The 21,115-nt window shown below is 39.8% G+C and overlaps 1 pseudogene; it reads left to right on the forward strand.

The window, feature by feature from the left end:
* The first annotated feature begins 618 nt into the window (after nt 1-618).
* Nucleotides 619-20,703, forward strand: LOC112823918 (eukaryotic translation initiation factor 4E type 2 pseudogene; annotated as a pseudogene).
* Nucleotides 20,704-21,115: the final 412 nt, after the last annotated feature.

A 21,115-nucleotide genomic window follows, 5' to 3' on the forward strand; every position in this document is an offset into this window, starting at 1 on the left:
CTGGATGATTTTGCTCAATTAATGGAACAAGCACAATGTGGCTGTATTAGTTTCCTAGGGATGCTGTAACAAAGTACCACAAACTAGGTGGACTAAAATAATAATTATCTCATAGTTCAAGAGGCTACAAGTCTGAAATAAAGGTGTCAGCAGGGTTGTGCTCCCTCTGAGACTCCGAGTAAAGTTCTTCCTTGCCTTTTCTTACCTTCTGGTAGTGGCTCTTCACCCTGGGCACTCTTGGTTTGCAGCTGCATCATTCCAATTTTCACCTCTGTCTTCACATAATGTTTTCCCATGTGTCTCTGTTTTCACATGGTGTTTTCCTCCTCTTAAATATGACACCAGTCATATTGAATTAAAGCCTAACTTTTGTCTGAAGATATTTGCAAACAAAACAAAACAAAACAAAAAAACTCCAATTCCAAAAAAGGTCACATTCACAGGTGTCATGGGTTAGGACTTCAACATACATTTCTGGGGACACAACTCAGCTCATGACAGGGACCAAATAGCTCCCATCACCAGGAAGTGCCTTGGCTTCAAGAAGTCTACTGTTTACCTCTTCCAACAGCTCAGGCTGCTCTTAGAGCTTTGGAAACTCAATGCAAGGGATTGATGATGGCAATCCTTGAAGCCTTTCTGCAGAAGGTGAACTGGAAGAAACTACAATGCTGCACCCAGAAGCTGGATGACTCCTCATTGATTTTCACCAGTAGTTTACTAAGGTATTATCTAAATTTACAAGGATGGATCCAGGAGCAGATTAGAAAAATCCCTCGGTTTTTTCTACTTAGTGGTAACCTTTTTGCCTAGAACTCAAGCACAAGCAAGGGAAAAAGTAGTTAGATTGCAAGGACAGTTTCTTAGGTATTGGCAACAGCAGGAACTCAGTTTTAGAAGATTATGGAGACAGATAAAGATGAAAAAAATAAAACCTCAAGACCTCAGTATTAAGTTCTCAGAATTATTCATAAAAAGAACAAACCATTATCTAGAGCCCTCCACACATATGAGGGAATCCCCTAATGTAAAGTCAACATGTCACTATTATAAAAAGGGCATTGGAAAAATGAATACCAGAAGAGACTGAGGAAGATCAAAGGGATAGAAATGAACTCTGAAGCTTTACAACCGCCTCAAAAAGATTATCCTGCAGGAAATCACAGAGGAAATAAATGCAGATAGTACAAACTAATAAGCAAAATTGGCAATGGGGGAACCTTGCAGCTGAGAATGGAAAAAATTCACATGTCTGTTTTTTCCCCTGCCTAAGTCTTTCCTTGACTGTTCTTGTAGGTACTGGAGGCACATGTTCTGTGTTTTCTTTTGTATCTATCATCTATCTATCTATCATCTATTTATCATCTATCTGTCATCTATCATCTATCTACTTTAATTCCAGTATAGTTAATATACAGTGTTATATTAATTTCAGGTGTACAATGTAGTGATTCAACACTTCCATACATCACCCAGTGCTCATTTCAACAAGTGCCCTCCTTAATCCCCATCACCTATTTCCCCCATTCCCTCACCCACCTCCCCTCTGGTAACCATCAGTTTGTTCTCTATAGTTAAGAGTGTATTTCTTGGTTTGTTTCTCTCTCTTTTTTTCTCCTTGCTTATTTGTTTTCTTTCTGAAATTCCTCATATGAGTGAAATCATATGGTATTTGTCTTTCTCTCACTGACTTACTTTGCTTAGCATTAGATTCTATAGCTCCATCCATGTTGTTGCAAATGGCAAGATTTCATTCTCTTTAATGGCTGAAAAATATTATATATATATATTATATATCACATCTTCTTTATCCATTCACTTACTGATAGATATTTGGGCTTCTTGCATAATTTGGTTATTGTAAATAATGTTGCTATAAATGTCAGGGTGCGTGTATCCCTTTGAATTAGTGTTTTTGTATTTCTTGAGTAAATACCCAGTAGTGTGATTACTGGATTGTAGGGTAGTGCTATTTATAATTTTTTGAGGAACCTAGGGCTATTTTTAATTTTTTGAGGAACCTCTATACTGTCTTCTCCAGTGGCTGCGCCAGTTTTCATTCACATTGAGAGTGCAAAGGGGTCCTTTTTCTCCACATCCTCACCAACACCTATTGTTTCTTATGGTTTTGATTTTATCCATTCTGACAGGTGTGAGGTGATATCTCGTATTTTTGATTAGCTTGTCCCTGATGATGAGTGATGTTGAGCATGTTTGCATGTGTCTGTTGGCCATCTATATGTCTTCTTTGGAGAAATGTTTGTTCATGTCTTCTGCCCATTTTAAAATTAGATTATTTGCTTTTTGGGTGTTGAGATGTTCTGTGTTTTCTAATGACCTTTCTTGTTTTTCCTTGGCCCATAAATATATCCAAGTTGTGGGTATCTCTGGACAACCTTCTACCTATTCCTTCTACTCTAAATTTCCTGTGCAGTAAGTTATCTGTTAGAGGAACATGATTTTCTCTTGTCTCCTGTTGTGACTGTTAATCTGATGGAAAGGGACCTGGTATATAAACCAAGGGTTACTACATTCTGTACTCTGCATCGAGTTTTTTGGGGTACTCAGGTGGCAAAACACCTGAGTTGCTAGATATGTCCTTCTGAAACAAAAGGGGGGCAGGAGAAAGTTATAGTCCCATTTGATGCTGGAAAAACACTCTGAATTATAGGAATTGATTCATCTTTAGGAACTAGGATTTAGGAATTTAGAAATCCTAATTAAAGAATTGGAAAGACAGAGCATATTTTTTTTTTTAAAAAAAGGCCTTGCACCTATGAAAAAGAAAGGACAACTTGACAAGAAAGTTCAACTTACTATAAATTTGTATAAGATCTGAGAGAAATAAAGAAGTTAGTCATTCCTTTGACACTTGTTATATCCAACCATGCTACTATCTTAATTTCTATACCTGCATCAGCTAAATGTTTTTCTGTAATAGACTTCTTTTTAGTTTTCTTTTCTTATCTTTAGCTGAGGAATCAAGGTTCCTCTGTATTTGCCTATGGAGGCTTTCTTGTACCAGTGGATGTCTGAGAGATTTGCCTATTACAGTTGACCCCTGAACAACATGGGTTTGAACTGTGTGGGTTCACTTATATACAAATCTTTTTTGTTGCAGTATAGTAGTGTAAATGTGTTTTTTCTTCCTTATGATTTTCTTGATGACATTTTCTTTTACCTAGCTGCCTTTATTGTAAGAATACATTATATAATACATGTAACATACAAAATATGTGTTTCTCAACTGTTTGTGTTATTGATAAGGCTTTTGCTCAGTAGTAGGCCATTAGTAGTGAAGTTTTACAGGAGTCAAAACTTGTATGTGGATTTTTGACTGCATGGGGGTGTTTGCACCCATAACCCATGCCTTGTTCAAGGGCCTGTATATTCTCTAGACATATATATAAGAACTTGAAAAACTTTCTCCGACTTAGTAGCCCATGCTAGTTCAATACATGCATGATTTATTGATAATTACTAAGACTTTGTATGCCTATAAAGAAGATACTTTGGATTTCTTAGTATTTTTAGCTGCTGAAGAACATAAAACCTCTTTGGATAAATTGTAGTATTATCAAACTGAAGTCAAATATTTGAGACATTTAATATTGGTCAACAGGCAGAAGATAGTTCCATCTCAAAGTCAGCCCATTTACAGATGAAGCAAACTACACTGAAAAAAAAAAACTCCACTGATTTTGGGGATTGGTTGGGTATTGCAGGCATTGTGTGTCTTCCTTTTCTGAAAAGACTAACTATCTCATTGAGCTGTCACATGATGCAGCACTAGAACTTTTACTGTGGTCCAAAGAAGCTAGAGAAGTCTTTTATTTTTTTAAAAAAATATTTTATTTAGTTACTTGACAGAGAGAGAGAGAGAGGAGAGAGAACACAAGCAGGGGGAGCAGCAGTCAGAGGGAGTGGGAGAAGCAGGCTCCCAGGAACCTGAGATCATGACCTGAGCTGAAGGCAGACGCTTAACTGACTGAGCCACCCAGGTGCCCCTACAGAAATATTTTTTCTTTTTCTTTTTCAAATTTATTTTTTATTTTTTCTTTAAAGATTTTAAATTAAAGTTAACATATAGTGCTTTATTAATTTCAGGGGTACAATATAATGATTCAACAATTCTATACAATTCTTAGTACTTATTAAGATAACTATACTCTTTTTAAAAAGTTTTGTTTTAAATTCCATTTAGTTAACATACAGCATAATAGTTTCAGGTGTACAATTTAGTGATTCAACACTTCCATACATCACCCCGTGAGAAGTCTTTTAAATGCTTAAAGCAACTGCTATTTCTCTGCCAGGATTAGGAGTTCCTAACTTTGACAAACTATTCCATCTTTTCTGTTATGAAAAGGGAGCTGCTAATGGTGTACTTTCTTAAAAACTAGACTCTGGTTAATAGGCTTATTGTTTACTTTTCTGTGTTATTGGATTTGGAGATGCCAGGATATTTATAAGCCTTAGCACAGCTGGTCTTCTAGTTGAAAAAACTCAGTCTTTGACCCTGGAACAATTAATTTACTTACATGCACCTCATGCTGTTACTGCTATTTTATAAGTTCATAAGACATAACACCTGTCATTATGCTATGGAAATAGCTATGGAAAAGTGTTACTGTCTAACCCCAATGTTATTCTAGTAAAGTGAAGCCTTTTGAACCCAGCTACTCTGTTGCCAGATCCTGACCAAATACCTGAATATGATTCTCTCACAGTTGTAGTAGAAGATACTCAACTTTCGTCTGATATTTCTGTTCCCAATACCGACTTAATATTGTTCACTGATATATCTTGTATGAGAGACACACAGGAAAATAGAAAAGTGTCATATATAGTAGTCAGTCCTTATTAACTTCTAGAGGCTTATCATCTCCCAAACAAGATCAGCTCATGAAGTAGAACTCATGGCTCTTGCATAAACTTTTAAATTAGCCATAGATCTTAAAGTAAACAGCAATCTTAAAGTAAATATCTATACTGATAGTAAACATACATTTGGTGTCTATCATGCGATGAGATAAATGTGGAAGAATAGAGGGAACTTTCTAGCATCAGTGGGAACTAAAGTATCACATGAAAAATACAATTGCTGATTTGTTAGAGTCATCCCAACTTCTCCAACAGATTTCTAAAATTCATTGTAGAGCTCATATCAGACAACAAGATGAAATATCTAAAGAAAATAAATTTGCACACCAAGCCAAGGAAAGAGCTACTAAGGTTTTGACTGGAGAAATTGAAACCCCATTAATTCTATCCAGGAAATCCTATTCACAATTTTAGAAATATGCAACTCCATGAGATTTAGAAAATCGGAAACCAAGGAGAGCCAAGAAATATACCATAGAAATATGGGAATTATGAAATAGGAATATTCATGTATCTCAATTGTTATATGCTTGGATGGTTTTCTCATGTCACCAACAAACTCATTCAGATAAAAGGAATATACTGAAAACCTTGGACTCTTACCACACTTGGAATAAGGATTAAATGATTCAGGAAATAATACAAAAGTGTACTGCTTGTCAGAAAAAGTATTTATGGGAAACACCTAAGGTATGTCAAGGAAGATTACTGAGGACAATGTTACATGGGATCTGACAGCAAATAGACTTTATAGGGTAGTCCATTTGGGCTGCTGTAACAGACTACCATAAACTGGGTGGCTTATAAGTAACAGAAACTTATTTTCCATGGTTCTAGAGTCTGGGAAGTCCAAGGTCAAGGCACCAGCATTTTTGGTGTCTAGTGAGGACCTGCTTTCTGTTTTATACACAGCAGTCTTCTTGCTGTGTCTTGACATGATGGAAGGGAGGAGAGAGCTCTCTGGGGTCTCTTTTATAAGGGCACTAATCTTATCACGAGGGCTCGGCCCTCATGACCTAATCACCTCCTAGAGGCTCTACTTCCAAATACCATCCCAATGGTGATTTGGTTTCAACATAAAAATTTTGGGGAGACACATTCAGTCTATAGCATAGAGTTTTCACCTTCAGAGGGTAAGAAAGATTGATTAATAATATTGTGTATGATGTCTGGATTGCCAGAAGTGTTCCTAGCAGCTAAAGCATATATTCAGTGTTTCATGGACTTATTAAATAATATCATCCCAACCTTTGGAATTCCTGAATATGTAGAATTTGGTAGGGAAGGTTATTTCATTTCTATGGTAACTCAGGAGCTCTCTAAAAACCTAAAAATACAAATAATTTACTCTACTCCTTATAATCCTCAGTCTTCTGGACAAGTGAAACAAATGAACTATACTCTAAAGAATTTTTTAGCTAAATAATACCAAGCCACTGGCTTACAATGGCCCAGAGCTTCACCATTGGCTTTATTTAAAGATAAGGTCAACTTCCTCTAGCAAGCATAATATCTCTCTCTTTGAGTTATTATTTAGAAGATTTATGAACTTAGAATTTAAGCCCGTCTGTTTTACAAACTTCATGAAACTGCACCCAATATCTTCTAAACATAGATAAAACAAACCCTGTAGCTATAAAATAACTCAAGCTGATGCGGCCCATTGATGTTTTCTGACCAAGAGTCTCCTCATCTTGCTGCTGAGTGACACCACCTACACACATAAGCCCCCTCTCCAATTTCACTTTCCCTTGGGAGTTCTCTTGCCCTCTTCCCCTTCTGGGTAGTGGCCTGATATGGCTCTCTGGAAGGTTTCCTGCTGTGAAGGACTTCTCTCATACTACCTGTTCAACTACCACCCAAATTAAGCTTGTTACATGCTACTGTTAACTCATGGTTGTATCTTAAAATCCTTGTGCTCACAAGTGGTGATGAGAACAGGATTCCCATGATAATCAAGGAATTAGCATGGAGTCTACCGCATCAGTAGGTCAAGCAACTGGCAAATGGATTACAGAAAGCCTTAAGAGATTGGGACTCAAAATTTGGAATACTTCTAAGTCAGTCTGGCATGGCATTGCTCTTCATTGTACTTCACTCTATTTTTGGTGCTTCCCCCTTATACTTCATTAGTCTGGCCAAGTGGTAATGCTAGCCCTTGAGTGAACCCACAACATTGGAACTGACTTTTGTGGTCAGAGGTGCTGAACTGGCAGAGGAAGATCAGCCTACTCACCTGGGTCCCTCACTAGGCAGGTGCTGGAAGTTGTAAAACACATGGGGCTGAACAGGAAAAGAGGATGAACACATGCTTCTGGATTAAGGGTAGGTTGGCCCATCCCCATAACAGGCTATAGTAGGAAGGACTTCTTAGCCAGGCTGGTGATTTGGGGTACTCTGAGATGAGAGGCCATCCTTGTCATGGCAGGCAAAGGAGCTGATGAGGCAGACATCAGGCTGAGGCTCGTCTCCTAAGCACAGTTAGAGGAGAGCTTTTGCAAGCAGCTAGCATGCCTCTGCTGTTGCAACTCTCAGTTGTGCTGTTGCAGATGTCATTCTAGCCTTTCCCCCAGAGAGCTACAGAGATCCCAATCCTTGGGCTGAACTGGCTAAAGCATTTCTTAAGGTGACTAAAGGCAAGAAAGTTTATACCACTGTCTCTTCCAAGACTCCAAAGGAGGTCATTGTCCTGCTGAACAGGTGCTCAAAACCACAAGACTCTTGCTAGGCCCTGTTCTAGGTGGCAGCAAGCCACCAAGAGGTAGGAGTCTAAACTTCCTGGGGAGACAAGACAGAGGGGAAGACCCTGGGGAGGAGGACTGGTGCTCTCTGGAAGAAAAGGCAGCATGGTGTCACCACAACCGTGACTGGGATAATTTGCCCATTGCTTTACTAGTGACCACTCACAAAATAATTAAGGCAGAAAAGACAAAAGGGGAGGGCCAGGAAGGAGGGGCTGGTTTTCATTTGGTAGGGGAGACACATCTTCTCTTTTACCCTGAGGCCTAGTCTCTCCTTAATGACCTGGTACAGGAGCCAGATTAAAAAGGGGCTGCCTAGGTATATAGAATGTACCTGTCAAGGAGCAAGCACTCCCTAACAGAGGCTGGAATTAAGCTACCGGCTGCCATAGTATGAGATGGAATAATGGAATTTCTACTAAAGGATCCTACACAACTTGTGCAGAAGGTTGTAATGACTTACAGAGGAGATTTTGGACCTTGGTCCAAATTTATACTTTTTTTTTTATTTGAGAGAGAGAATGAGATAGAGAGCATGAGAGGGGGGAGGGTTAGAGAGAGAAGCAGACTCCCTGCTGAGCAGGGAGCCCGATGCGGGACTCGATCCCAGGACTCCAGGATCATGACCTGAGCTGAAGGCAGTCGCTTAACCAACTGAGCCACCCAGGTGCCCCAGATTTATACTTTATTAATGTGGATTTTTATGGCTTACAAAGCTACCTACTCTATGTTAGGCTTTATAAAGGCCCAGGCCAACTATCAATGTTTTTGTTAGCTAAGGCCAACCATCTCCTCCACAAGTTGATGTTGAAGTGGGCTTATCAGGTAACACATGGTGTGTGGCACGATGGATTGGCAAGTTCAGAGGAAGCTGAATTGACTCCTGAATCCACCCAGTTATTTCTCAGGAAGGCTCCTAACAAATGAAAGTCTTCTTCAGTGACAATGATGATTAATGCTAAAATGTTAAAGAGGACATAGATGCCCTGGATCTAATAGAAGCTCATGGAAGACAATCTCAGAGTCAAGTGTTGCCTGTTAATTCCACAAATAATAATCCATTGGATCCAAATAAAAAATACTGTCAACAGTAAGCTTGCCTCCCTCTTGGGCCAAACCAACCACCTACAGTCAGGCCCCTATTTGAACATGAACCCTGAGATAAACAAGGGGACCCTGAGATGACAAGGGAGATTATACTACACCTTAGGTGATGAGAGGGTCCCAAATTGAATGATCATCTTTGGTAAATCAGTGTAACAATTATAATACTAGAGTCAGTTTAAAACCCATCACAGGTTTCCCCTTTGGAGGCAGCTTTACCTTCCATACTGGCTCTTGATCTCTGCCAGTGACAGGGACTTTAATTCTACATAGGGATCTAGTGGTCACAGAAGTGCCCCCTCTGGTAGAAAATTACCCTTTTATTACATTAACAGTTGTTTGGGTTCCAAAAAAAGCAACACTGGCTGGCTTTGTGGGACATGGGTATCAAAATCTCCCTAATCCCAGGAAGCACTCATGTTTTAAAGGAAATCTCCCTAATCCCAGGAAGCACTCATGTTTTAAAGGGACCCCCTCACCCAGGAGGTGACCAGCTTGGTAGGAGGATTAAAAGGGGGGAGGATTACCTGCTTAACTATTAAAATTGGCCCAGTTATTGCTAAAAAATTATTCTGTCCTACTTATTCTTCCATCCCTCCAATACCGCCCTTTTCCCCATTATTAGAATGGACATCTTCAGGGAGCAGGTAACCTCATGGAACAAGCCTAAAGCTTTTATGCTATTGGTGGGCATAACCCAGTAGAAATCAGTTAACCTTCCCCTACTGGTATGAGTGGTAAATGTGCCACGGTACCACCTAAAGCAAGGGACTGAAGGATTATGGCTTCTCATAGCTGACTTAGTTAAAGAAGGGGTACTGATCCTTACCACCTTTCAATTTTCTAATATTAGTTGCTGAAAGCTACAACTAATGAAGAGTTAACAAAGTTGTTCCCCTTTATTAGAGTGCCTCTACCAGATATTATTGCCTTAATGAATGACATTTAAAACAACAGGGGTAAATGGTTTGCAGTTATAGATTCTGCTGACATTCTTTTTTTTAGCATTATTACTTTTTTAAATTTAAATTTTGTTAGCTAACATACAGTGCTATATTGGTTTCTGGAGTAGAATTCAGTGATTCATCACTTAACATACAACACCCAGTGCTCATCACAACAAGTGTCTTCTTTAATACCCATAACCTATCTAGCCTACGCCCCCAACTTCCCTCCATTAACCCTCAGTTTGTTATTTATTATTAAGAGTCAATTATGGCTTGTTTCCCTCTCTCCTTTTTTTCTTCCCCCCTTCCCATATGTTCATCTGTTTTCTTTCTTAAATTCCACATATGAGTGAGATCATAGGGTATTTGTCTTTCTCTGACTGACTTATTTCACTTAGCATGATACACTCTAGCTCCAACCACATCATTGTAAATGTCAAGATTTCATTATTTTTTAAAAGATTTTATTCATTTATTCATGAGAGACAGAGACAAAGAGAGAGAGAGGCAGAGGAAGAGGGAGAAGCAGGCTCCCTGCCAATGCGGGACTTAGTCTCAGGACCCTGGGATCATGACCTGACCCAAAGGCAGACAGTTATCCCACATCGGGCTCTCTGTTTAGCCATCCAGGCGCCCAAGATTTCATTATTTTTGATAAACATTGGGGTGTACTTATCCCTTCAGATCTGTATTTTTTTATACTTTGGGTAAATACCTAGTAGTTCTGCTGACATGTTCTATTCTGTAAAAATTTCACAGGGAATTAACCACAATTCACCTTCACCTTTGAGGGTCAATAGTATATCTTTTCTAGATTGCCTACAGGGTATTTAAATAGTCCTGAATTTAAACACCATCTTTGCAGTCAGGACCCAAATGTTTGACTCACTCTTATACTAGAAACTCAGCTTTCACATTATATCAATGACATCCTTCTCATTGGACCTGACCATGACTCTGTCTCATAGGTCATCACAACTGTGAACAAACACCTCACTGAGAGGGAATGGGCAATTGCCCCACATAAGATCCAAGGCCCTCTCAGTCTGTCACATTTTGAGGCTATATTTGGAATTTATAACAGGAACTGGTAGGATTTGGTAGGAATGTTTGGATTTTGGTGCCAACACATTCTATACCTCCAGTGCTGGTCCTGGCTTATTATAAGTTTTTCACTTTTCAATGGAGACTTGAGCAACAACAGGCAGTAGATAAAATAAAGGAGGCTATTACTTTGGCAGTTCTACTAATGCTTTGAGGAAAGGACTTAATGAGAAGTTTTGGCCACTGCAAATTTGCTTCCTGGAGCCTCTGGACCAAATGAACAATTAAACGGCTATGCATAGGCTTTTGGTGTAAGCAGCTCCCAGATTTAGCCCCAAAGTATTCACCAGTAGAGAGGCAACCCCTGGTAACATACTAAGCACTTAGTAAAACTGAAGCACTTACTGGAGCAGAACCAATTACTCTATGGATCGAGATGCCTATTATACCCTGAGCAATGGAAAAAGCTCCCTGTAAAATTTAATGAGGCCTCCTTATTAAAATGGAAATGTCATCTAAATAATCGAGATGCTGGAGTGCCACAATTCTATGAGGAATTAGCATATACCCTGCCACTGAGGTTAACTTGCTAAAGCCCCCAGAAATGCCTCCACCTCTTGCTTAATGGGGACTTGGAGGGAGGACAGCCAACACTCTTAAAATGAGAAAAACAATGGTCTGTCTTTACCTTTGAAGGGGTCCTGGGGTATAAGGCAGCAAGACAATGGACAGCCACAGCCTATTACCCCTGTTCAAACACTCCAATTTCCATAAGGAGGGTAGAGGGCTGAGCTGCATGCAATACTTCTATTAATAAAGCATGCCTTTGACAAACATTTTCCTAAGGTTTTATTTTCACAGACTCCTGGTTGGTGGCTAATGGGTTGATCTGAACTTTAGCAAAATCATGGCTGGAAAATTCAAGGTTGAGACATTTGGGGTAAAGAGATATGGGGAAAATTCGCCACATTGGCTCCCATTCTGCCCATCTGGGCATACCATACCTTGGCTCATGTCAAACAAGACACATAGGAGGCACACTACAACACACAAGCTGATGAACTAAACAGACCTCTAAAATAAGCAAGCCTCTTAAAGGATGGACAGTCTCCAGACTCTGAGACTAGCTACCCTACCCCTTCTATTGGTGTACACCCAAGAGGTCAGTGGATTTGGGTATCATAGGTTATGAAAATGGATTGTTAATAGAGGAATTGGCCCAGTAGAGAAACATTTGCACAAAGCCATTAGGGACTGTACCAGATGTCAAAAATCTAGACACTGGAAAAATTTACAGAGGATAAGGGCCACATCAGAACTAACAAATAGACTTCATTGGGCCTTTCTCTATAGCAGTAGGAGTCATCAAATATGCCTTAACAATGGTAGATATCCACACAGGTCTTTTATTGGCTAACCCATGTAAGGCACTAACCTTTTCTAGTGTTATTGAGAGGTTAATGAAACTTTGGGAGCTCTACAAAGTTACACAGTCAGATCAACACTCACAATTCACTGCAAAGGGAATGCAACAATGGTCATTACAAAATAACATTGCTTGGGTTTTTCACCTACCCTATTATCCTATAGCAGCATATATCATAGAAAAACATAATGGGTTCTTATTTTTTATTATTTTTTAAAGATTTTATTTATCTCTTACACTGTTGGTGGGAATGCAAGCTGGTACTGCCACTCTTGAAAACAGCATGGAGGTTCCTCAAGATGTTAAAAATAGAGCTACCTTATGACCCAGCAATTGCATTACTGGGTATTTACCCCAAATATACAGATGTAGTGAAAATAAGGGGCACCTGCACCCCAATGTTCATAGCAGCAATGACGACAATAGCCAAACTGTGGAAAGAGCCGACATGCTCTTCAACAGATGAATGGATCAAGAAGATGTGGTCCATATGTACAATGGAATATTACTCAGCCATCAGAAAAGATGAATACCTACCATTTGCATTGACATGGATGGAACTGGAAGGAATTATGCTAAGTGAAATAAGTCAAGCAGAGAAAGATAATTATCATATGGTTTCACTCATATGTGGAACATAAGGAATAGTATGGGGATGATAGGGGAAGGGAGGGAAAACTGAAGGGGGAGCAATAAGAGAAGAAGAACCATGAGAGACTATGGACTCCGGAAAACAAACTGAGGGTTTCAGAGGGGAGAGGGTGGAGGGATGGGTTAAATGGGTGATAGGTATTGAGGAGAGCACGTGTTGTGATGAGCAGTGGGTGTTATATGCAACTAATGAATCATTGAACACTACATCAAAAACTAATGATGTACTATACAGTGGCTAACTGAATATAATAAAAAATATTTGAGAGAGAGAGAAAGCGAGAGAGACATCGAGAGAGTGAGTGCACAAGTTGGGGGGAGGGGCAAAGGGAGAGGGAGAAGCAGACTCCCCACTGAATGGGGCTCCTCAGGACCTCGGGATCATGACCTGAGCTAAAGGCAACTGCTTAACCAAGCCACCCAGGGGCCGCCATAAAGGGCTTTTAAAACCAGGACTATAGAGAGAACCTGAAGGACAATGGTCCTCTAAGTGGTCAAAATACTGTTCATAGTCCTGATTACATCAAACCCACCCCCACATGGCATAACTATGTCATATTTAAATTCACAACAAATAAGGATACCACCAACAGAGATGCTGCAGCTTCTGCTGTTTTATGTAAGCACACTGGATGCAATACAATTATCCATTTTCATAGATGTGGTAACCCTGACATTATTGCCTACAGCAAAATAGCACCCGTCTGATACTTTAACTTTTCCTTCCTCCCTCATAGAAAATCCAGAGTCTAGCTGTTTCTCGCTCAATCCTGATGAGGACCTGATGTGGACTACTGACTCTGGAATCATTCTCAGCCTGTGTCTGCTCATTGTCCAGTGTAAGTGGAGCAAACCACTTACCAGTATCTGGAGAGATTGAGGCATGCTAGTCTGACACCCATATACTTTGCTCTACTAAAGGCACTGTGGAATAAATCTGTAGCTGCTTCTGACACCCATCAGGTAGAACTAATTGCCCTGGGTGATATACAGGGGACAATCAGATCCATTACCCCTGGCTATGAATGACCTCTGACTTTACTTACTTGAGAACTTCCAACCCTCACCAGTGTTCCTACACACCCACTCTTTGATCACCTTAACATGCCACATGCATACCACAGGGAGACATGCAACACTTGTCAGATTGAGGACAATGAGAACCACTTTGTTGGTTATTCAGATTGATCAATCCTACTAACATGACCACAGACATCAACACAGAGACTACTACTGTATTTCCTATCTCTACTACTGCTGGCCAACAACCCTCCCAGCTAAGCCAGACTCTATAATATTGCTGGTGACTCATAGGTGCCTTCTAAGCCCTATAAGCCAATTTTAACTTCAAATCAAATGAAATCTACTATTATTAACCAGTGCCACCAAGCAAATAGAGCAATCTGCCACTATCTATCAAGTGTCATTTAAGGAATTCCTAGATATAGTGTGTACCCAATATTACAATTAAGATGCTCATAATTGTGCAATTAAATAAAACGTAATCCAGAACTAATACTAACAAATCCTATGGGATTACAGAGATAAAATTATAGTTTTTACTAATTCCTGGGATGATGATAAACATAAACTCTGCTAACAATATATACCCTTAAAACTACTGACTTCTTTTTTATTCATTATAATGATCTCTGTCCTCCTCCAATATAAGCCCCACTTATTGAGGTGGAAAGAAATTGGCATCTTACTAGGAACCTTCTTTGTGCTGGTTAATTTTAGGTGTCAACTTGTCTAGATCACAGTGCCCAGATATTTGCTCAAACATTATTTTGCATGTTTCTGTGCAGGTGTATTTTTGAGAAGAGACGACATTTAAATTAGTGGAGTTTAAGTAAAGCAGATTACCCTCCTTAATGTGGGTGGGCCACATCCAATTAGTTGAAGGCCTTAATACAGCAAAGACCAACCTCCCCTGAGCAACAAAGAATTCTGCTAGCAGACTGTCTTTGGACTCAAACTGCAACTCTTCCCTGAGTCTCCAGCCTTCCATCCTTCTCCATTGGATTTTGGATTTGCCAAGCCTCCACAATTAAGTGAATCAATTCTTTTTTTTCCCAAAGATTTTATTTATTTATTTATTTATTTATTTGAGAGAATGAGAGAGAGAGAGGAGCAGAGGTAGAGGGACAAGCAGACTGTACACTGAGTGTGGAGCCCAAGGTGGAGCTCGATCCCATGACCATGAGATCATGATGAGCTGAAATCAAGAGTCCCACGCTCAAACAACTGAGCCACACAGGTGCCCCTGAACCAATTCTTTAAAATAAATCTCCCCCCTCTCTCTCTCTCTCTCTCTACACACACACACACACACACACACACACAGACACACAGACACACACACACACACACACACACACACACACACACCCTATAAGTTCTGTTTCTCTGTAGAACCCTAATAAACCCTCCCTGGCCCCACCAATCAATATATACAAGGAAGGCAATGCATACTACATATTTCTTGTGCCAAGATATGTCTAAAAAATCAGAGAATACAACCAGTTTGGAAATTATTCTCTAACCTAACCTCTTAAAAGGCAAGTACAGTTTTTTTTAAAGATTTTATTTATTTATTTGACAGAGAGAGACACAGTGAGAGAGGGAACACAAGCAGGGGGAGTGGGAGAGGGAGAAGCAGGCTTCCCTCTGAGCAGGGAGCCCGGTGTGGGGCTTGATCCCAGGACCCTGGGATCATGATCTGAGCTGAAGTCATATTTTTAACGACAGGCACCCCAAGGCAAGTGCAGTTTTATATAATATTGAGGGGAAGTGGGTTTCTACCATTGCAATACTGGCCACTCACAGTAAACAGTCATAGCTGTTGAATGTTAAAGCAATTTTTATAAAAAAACATATTTGATCTCATAGAGAAATCTAACCTCTCCTTGCATGGGAGTTTCTTTACCCAAATTGATAACTATTTGTTTATAGCTGTTACAAAATTTTCCATACCCACCAAAACCATCATCAATAAAGACTTGGGAAATATTTGAGGAAAATTGCCACCCAGTATTACTCCCCTGGAAGCCCCTTTAAAAACATAAACACCTTCTTTTACAGCAGATAGAGATGATAATGAGAAGCCTGATAGTGAAGCTAACCTGTAGGTTACCAAGAAAAATGCTCATAACTACCATATTCCTCATTTCTGTAACTGGTCACATGGTCATAGCTGGTGTTTGTAAGTACCTTCTACTACCCATTCCATATTCCCTTTTCCTTTTGTTGATTGTAATTCTTTGCTTGGTGGGGGTATCCCAAACATTTATTCCTGAAGGGTCTGGGCCATTATTAGTCCTGCCTGAATAGGGTTGTTGTAGTTTTTCATTGACTTTAACCATGGGATATGGTATTACTAAGAAATGCTCTAAGGGATATCCACAAAAAGGACCATTCTATCTACATGGTTATTAAATCTTCCTCGGCTGAGCTTACCTTTTGATGTGCATTGCATGGGGCATAATATCTTACATTCTTTGCCCATTCAGAGAGGTCTATCCACATAACAGTTCTTCTGACTCTTTGTCACCAATTTTCCAATCATGTTTCTTCCAAGTCTTTGACCATGTAATTAAACCATTGGCCATGGCCCATGAATATATGGATTTGTGGCATTTGGACTACATTCTCATGTAACTTACTTGTGCCTTCAGGGCATGTTTGATCCCAATCTTGTATTATATACCACTTCTTTTTGATAATGGAATGTTGCCTAACATGGCCAAATTTATGACATGGTGGGGCAGTTCATGATGGGCAGCTTAGGTTGGTGGCCTGTGGTTAACTATTCTATCTCTGATAAGGCCCAGTGGAAAGCCAAAATTTGTTCTTAAAAGGAAAGTATTCACAGAGGATGTTAGGGTATTTCTCTAAAATCTTAAGGGCCAACAATGTTATTCAGCTCTAGGGGCCTCCCAAAGTCTCCAACTTGCCACTGACACTTCAAGCACCATCAGATTAGTTGGATTATATGGCTCAAGTAACAAAGCAGCTTTCATGGCAGGCTGAATCTGTTGTAGAGCCTTCTCTTGTTCTAGACCCCACTCAAAGCTAGGAACATTTCAGGTTATTTAGTAAGTGGGTCAGAGTAGCACACTCAAATGAGAAATATGTTGCTTTCAATTCTAAAGAGGCCCGTTTAGGCATCGTTCCTCTTTTTTGGATGCAGTAAAGGCCAGATACAATAATTTATGCTTTGCCTTAGAAATGATATCTCAATATGCTCCATGTCAATGAACACCTAAAAATTTCACTGAGGTGCAAGTCCCCTGAATTTTCATCAGATTCATTTCCCACTCTCTGATGTGTCTTACCAATATGTCTAGAGTAGTTGCTACTTCTTGCTCACCAGATCCCATCAGCATAATGTCATCAATGTAATAAACTAGTGTGATGTCTTGTGGAAGGGAAAGGTGATCAAGGTCACTGTAGACTAAATTATAACATAGGGCTGGAGAATTAATACGTTCTTGACATAAGACAGTGAAGATGTATTGTTTGACTTGTCAGTGAAAAGCAAACTGCTTCTGGTTGTATTTACTAACACCTATCAAGAAGAAAACATTTGCCATATCAATAACTGCATACCAGGTACCAGAGGATGTGTTAATTGTCCAAGAAACAAAACCACATCTGGAATGGTAGGTGCAATTGGAATCATCAACTGGTTAACTTCACAATAATTCTCTGTCATTTTCCAAGTTCCATCTGTTTTCTGCACAAGCTAAATAGGTAAGTTGAATGAGGAAGTGGAAGTGGTGGGAATCATCACCCCTGCATCTTTGAAGTCCTTGATGGTGGTACTAATTTTGCCATCTCTCCAGGAATGCAGTATTGCTGTTGGTTTACTATTTTCTTAGGTAGAGGCATTTCTAGGGGCTTCCACTTGGCATTTCCTACTATAATAGCACTCAATCCACAATCAAGGAACCAATATGTAGATTCTTCCAGTTGCTGAGTATTTTTATTCCAATTATACATTCTAGAATAGAGAAATAACCATAGCATGGGTTTGAGAACACACTGGACCCACTGTGAGATGAACCCAAGCTAAAACTACATTGATCACCTGACACCCATATGCTCCTGCTCTGACTTGTGGGCCACAGTGATGGTTAGGGTCTCCTTGAATTAGTGCTGGTTCAGAGACACTGTCCAGTAATCCTCCAAATGTTTGATTATTTTTTCCCCAATGCATAATCACCTGGTCAATGGCCATAGGTTCTTTTAAGGAAGGTTGGGAGAAAAATTAACAATAAAAATTTCTGGCAATATAGCAGGGTCCTTCCTTAAAATTACATGCCTCTCTTCATTCAAAGGGTTCTGGGTCTGTTAACTGGCTCAGGTCTGGGAATTGATTAAAAGACAATGAGTCTTTGTTTGGGTGATTCAAGTTAGATATTGTTCACTCAAATTAGAACTCTCCTACCTATACAGATCAAGAATTTAGTAGATTGCTCATCTATTTCTTTTCCAGAGATGTGATAATCAACTAAAAAATGCCAAAGTTCTCTACAAATTAGACTATTCTGATTACTGCTTTGACTCTACTGGCTATTACAGCAATCAAACTCACCTTGTCTTTGGTAATTAAGTTTCAGTATTTGGCTCCTACAACCCTGGGATCCAATTATCCTCACTGCATTTAAATATTCCAGTTCAGTTGCAGTTCATGCTATAATTTTTGACCTACAGGAGATTGACCACAGAGTTGTTCAAGGATGCTAGGATTACCCTCACAAATTTATTTCTCACAGTCATGGTGAGTAGATCCTCGAGGGTAGGTGAGCAGATTTTAAATGATAAATCCACTCTAACATTCCAATCTTCCCAAGCCTCTGAATCCCTATCTTTATAGTATAACAGTGCCATTCTGGCATTTCAACTTCACTTAGTATAGGTCACTTTTTGGTCCATTTTCAGCTACCCAACCAATCACACTGTTAGAGTCCTTTCTAACAACTTGAATTAAATCATTGACTCCATAATCTTTGCGTGAGCTCATATCAATCAATTTGGCCTTATTTAACTTTATATTCCTTCCACAATTACTCACCTCCATTCCCACACATATTCTCTGTATTTCTGTCTGTATAAATTGGAAAAATCATGCACCTGTTTTAGTGTGTGGCATACCTTCTAGTGGATTACCCTTTAAGGTTTGCTGGGACTTGAGCCTAGGCATATATCTAGGAGAAAAGAAGAGTTGCAGGGTAGATCCCGAGGAGAGTCAGCAGTGCTTTGCAAGGAAACTACCTTTAGAGAGGCCATTACAAATTTTTGGGGGCAAAGCATAGTTAACCTTCTCAGGCAGGGGCGGAAAAAGTTGACAAAGAAAAAATAGAATTTAGAGGTATGACATCCCCAGCTTCATTGGAATTTACCATAGGTCCCCACTTCAATGTTTAGGATCTTATTCCCTCCCAATCAATGTTTTTTGAAGACAACTTATCTTATCCCCCATTCTTCATCCCATACATTTCTTAACCATACCTTTTTCCTGGGTTTTGATTTGAAAGTATACTATCCCATTCATGATTTTTCCATACACTTTTTTTCTACTAGCAGAAAAAAATCTTGGGTTGTACGGTGGGATGTGAGGCTACAATGTCTATCTCCAATCCCTGTCTCCAAGCACCAGCTGTGGAATTTCACTACCAATGGCCAAGTGCTCAGAGGATTGGTGTCCATGACCAAGCCTTTTCTTTTTCTATGATATACTTCCCTTTTAGTGGCTTGTCTGAAACACACACTTTGGCCGGGGAACAAAAGCCATTTTTCTCAACCAGTAGACTATAGTTAGTACAGTGAAATTGCAGCTTACACCGAAGTTTTAAAGGGGATTAAACATTTAAGGGAAAATTACATATAGCCAAAATTATCCTTGAAAGTCATTTGTGAAAGCTCCATGTGAAAGAACTATATAACGTCTATCAATAAGGCCAGCATTGGAACAGATCCCCATTTCTTCAATTGAGCACCAGATTAAGTAGATGGCTTATGTTTAGGGTCCCTACTGAATGAAAAATATATGTTTAAACACTAGAACACACTGAAGGTGGTGGCATACTTACACTGTGAGAAGCACACAGAAACTGAGATCACCTATGTGAAGAGCAAATTCAAGTTTCTCAACTCTCATTCACTTCAAGATTTAGATTTACTGAGTGGAATAATAGATGGATTCACCCCCATTATTCATATTCTTATTTCCTACATGTGTATATGATGTGACCCCACAACCCAGAGGAGGTCACATGCCACCAAAAGGGAGTATTTGGAGACAAGGTCAGAAAATGCCTCTCAAACTGAAATTATCAAGAATTAACAGGAGAGGGCCCGGTGGAGTGGAAGTCACTCTGTGAGGCAGTGGTGACGGCGGCAGGGAGAGGATGTACAAGTTCAGTGCATTGAAAGATGATGACAGTGGAGACCATGATCAGAATGAAGAAAACAGCACAAAGAAGGAAAAAACGGAATGAGACAAGAGTCAAGGCAGCAGTAAGAGGAAGGCTGTTGCCCCTGGACCAGCAGAGCATCTCCTGCAGTACAACTATACTTCCTGATACTCCAGAAGAACCCCCAGCCATCCCACCAGCTCACAGAGCTATGAATAAAATATCAAACGGATCGGCATTTCTGCCTCTGCAGAGCAGTTCTGGAGGTTTTACAACCACATGGTACGTCCTGGGGACCTGACAGGCCACAGTGACTTCCATCTCTTCAAAGAAGGAATTAAACCCATGTGGGAAGATGATGCAAAAAAAAAAATGGTGGCAAGTGGATTATTTGGTTCCAGAAAGGCTTGGCATCTCATTGCTGTGAGAATCTTATCCTGGACATGTTGGAAGAAGAGTTCATGGTTGGAGCATCAAAATGCTAGGCAGTCTGGGCCCTCAAAGGGTCCTTTTCCAAACCTCTGTAAGCTGTGGTTGAATATACCATGACCTTCTCCCTATACAGATGGCACCATCATTGAAGCTGGCATCATCGCAATCTCTTGCTCTGTTGGCATGCTACCTGGAAGATCCTTCTGTCCAGGACAAGAGGAATTGGAAAAGCATTTTATGTTTTTTTTTTTTAAGATTTATTTATTTATTTATTTATTTGAGAGAGAGAATGCGCAAGCATGAGGAGCAGAGGGAGAAGGAGAGAGAATCTTAAGCAGACTTAGTGCTGAGTGTGGAGCCCAAGGCGGGGCTTGATCTCATGACCCTGAGATCGCAGCAGAAACCAAGAGTCCAATGTTTAACTGACTACACCATCCAGGTGCCCTGCATTTTATGTTTTAAGAA

The sequence above is a fragment of the Callorhinus ursinus genome, unplaced genomic scaffold (genome assembly GCF_003265705.2).
Source record: "Callorhinus ursinus isolate GAN/ISIS: 27379988/994484 unplaced genomic scaffold, GSC_fseal_2.0 scaffold40, whole genome shotgun sequence".
In the NCBI taxonomy this organism is placed as follows: Eukaryota; Metazoa; Chordata; class Mammalia; order Carnivora; family Otariidae; genus Callorhinus; species Callorhinus ursinus.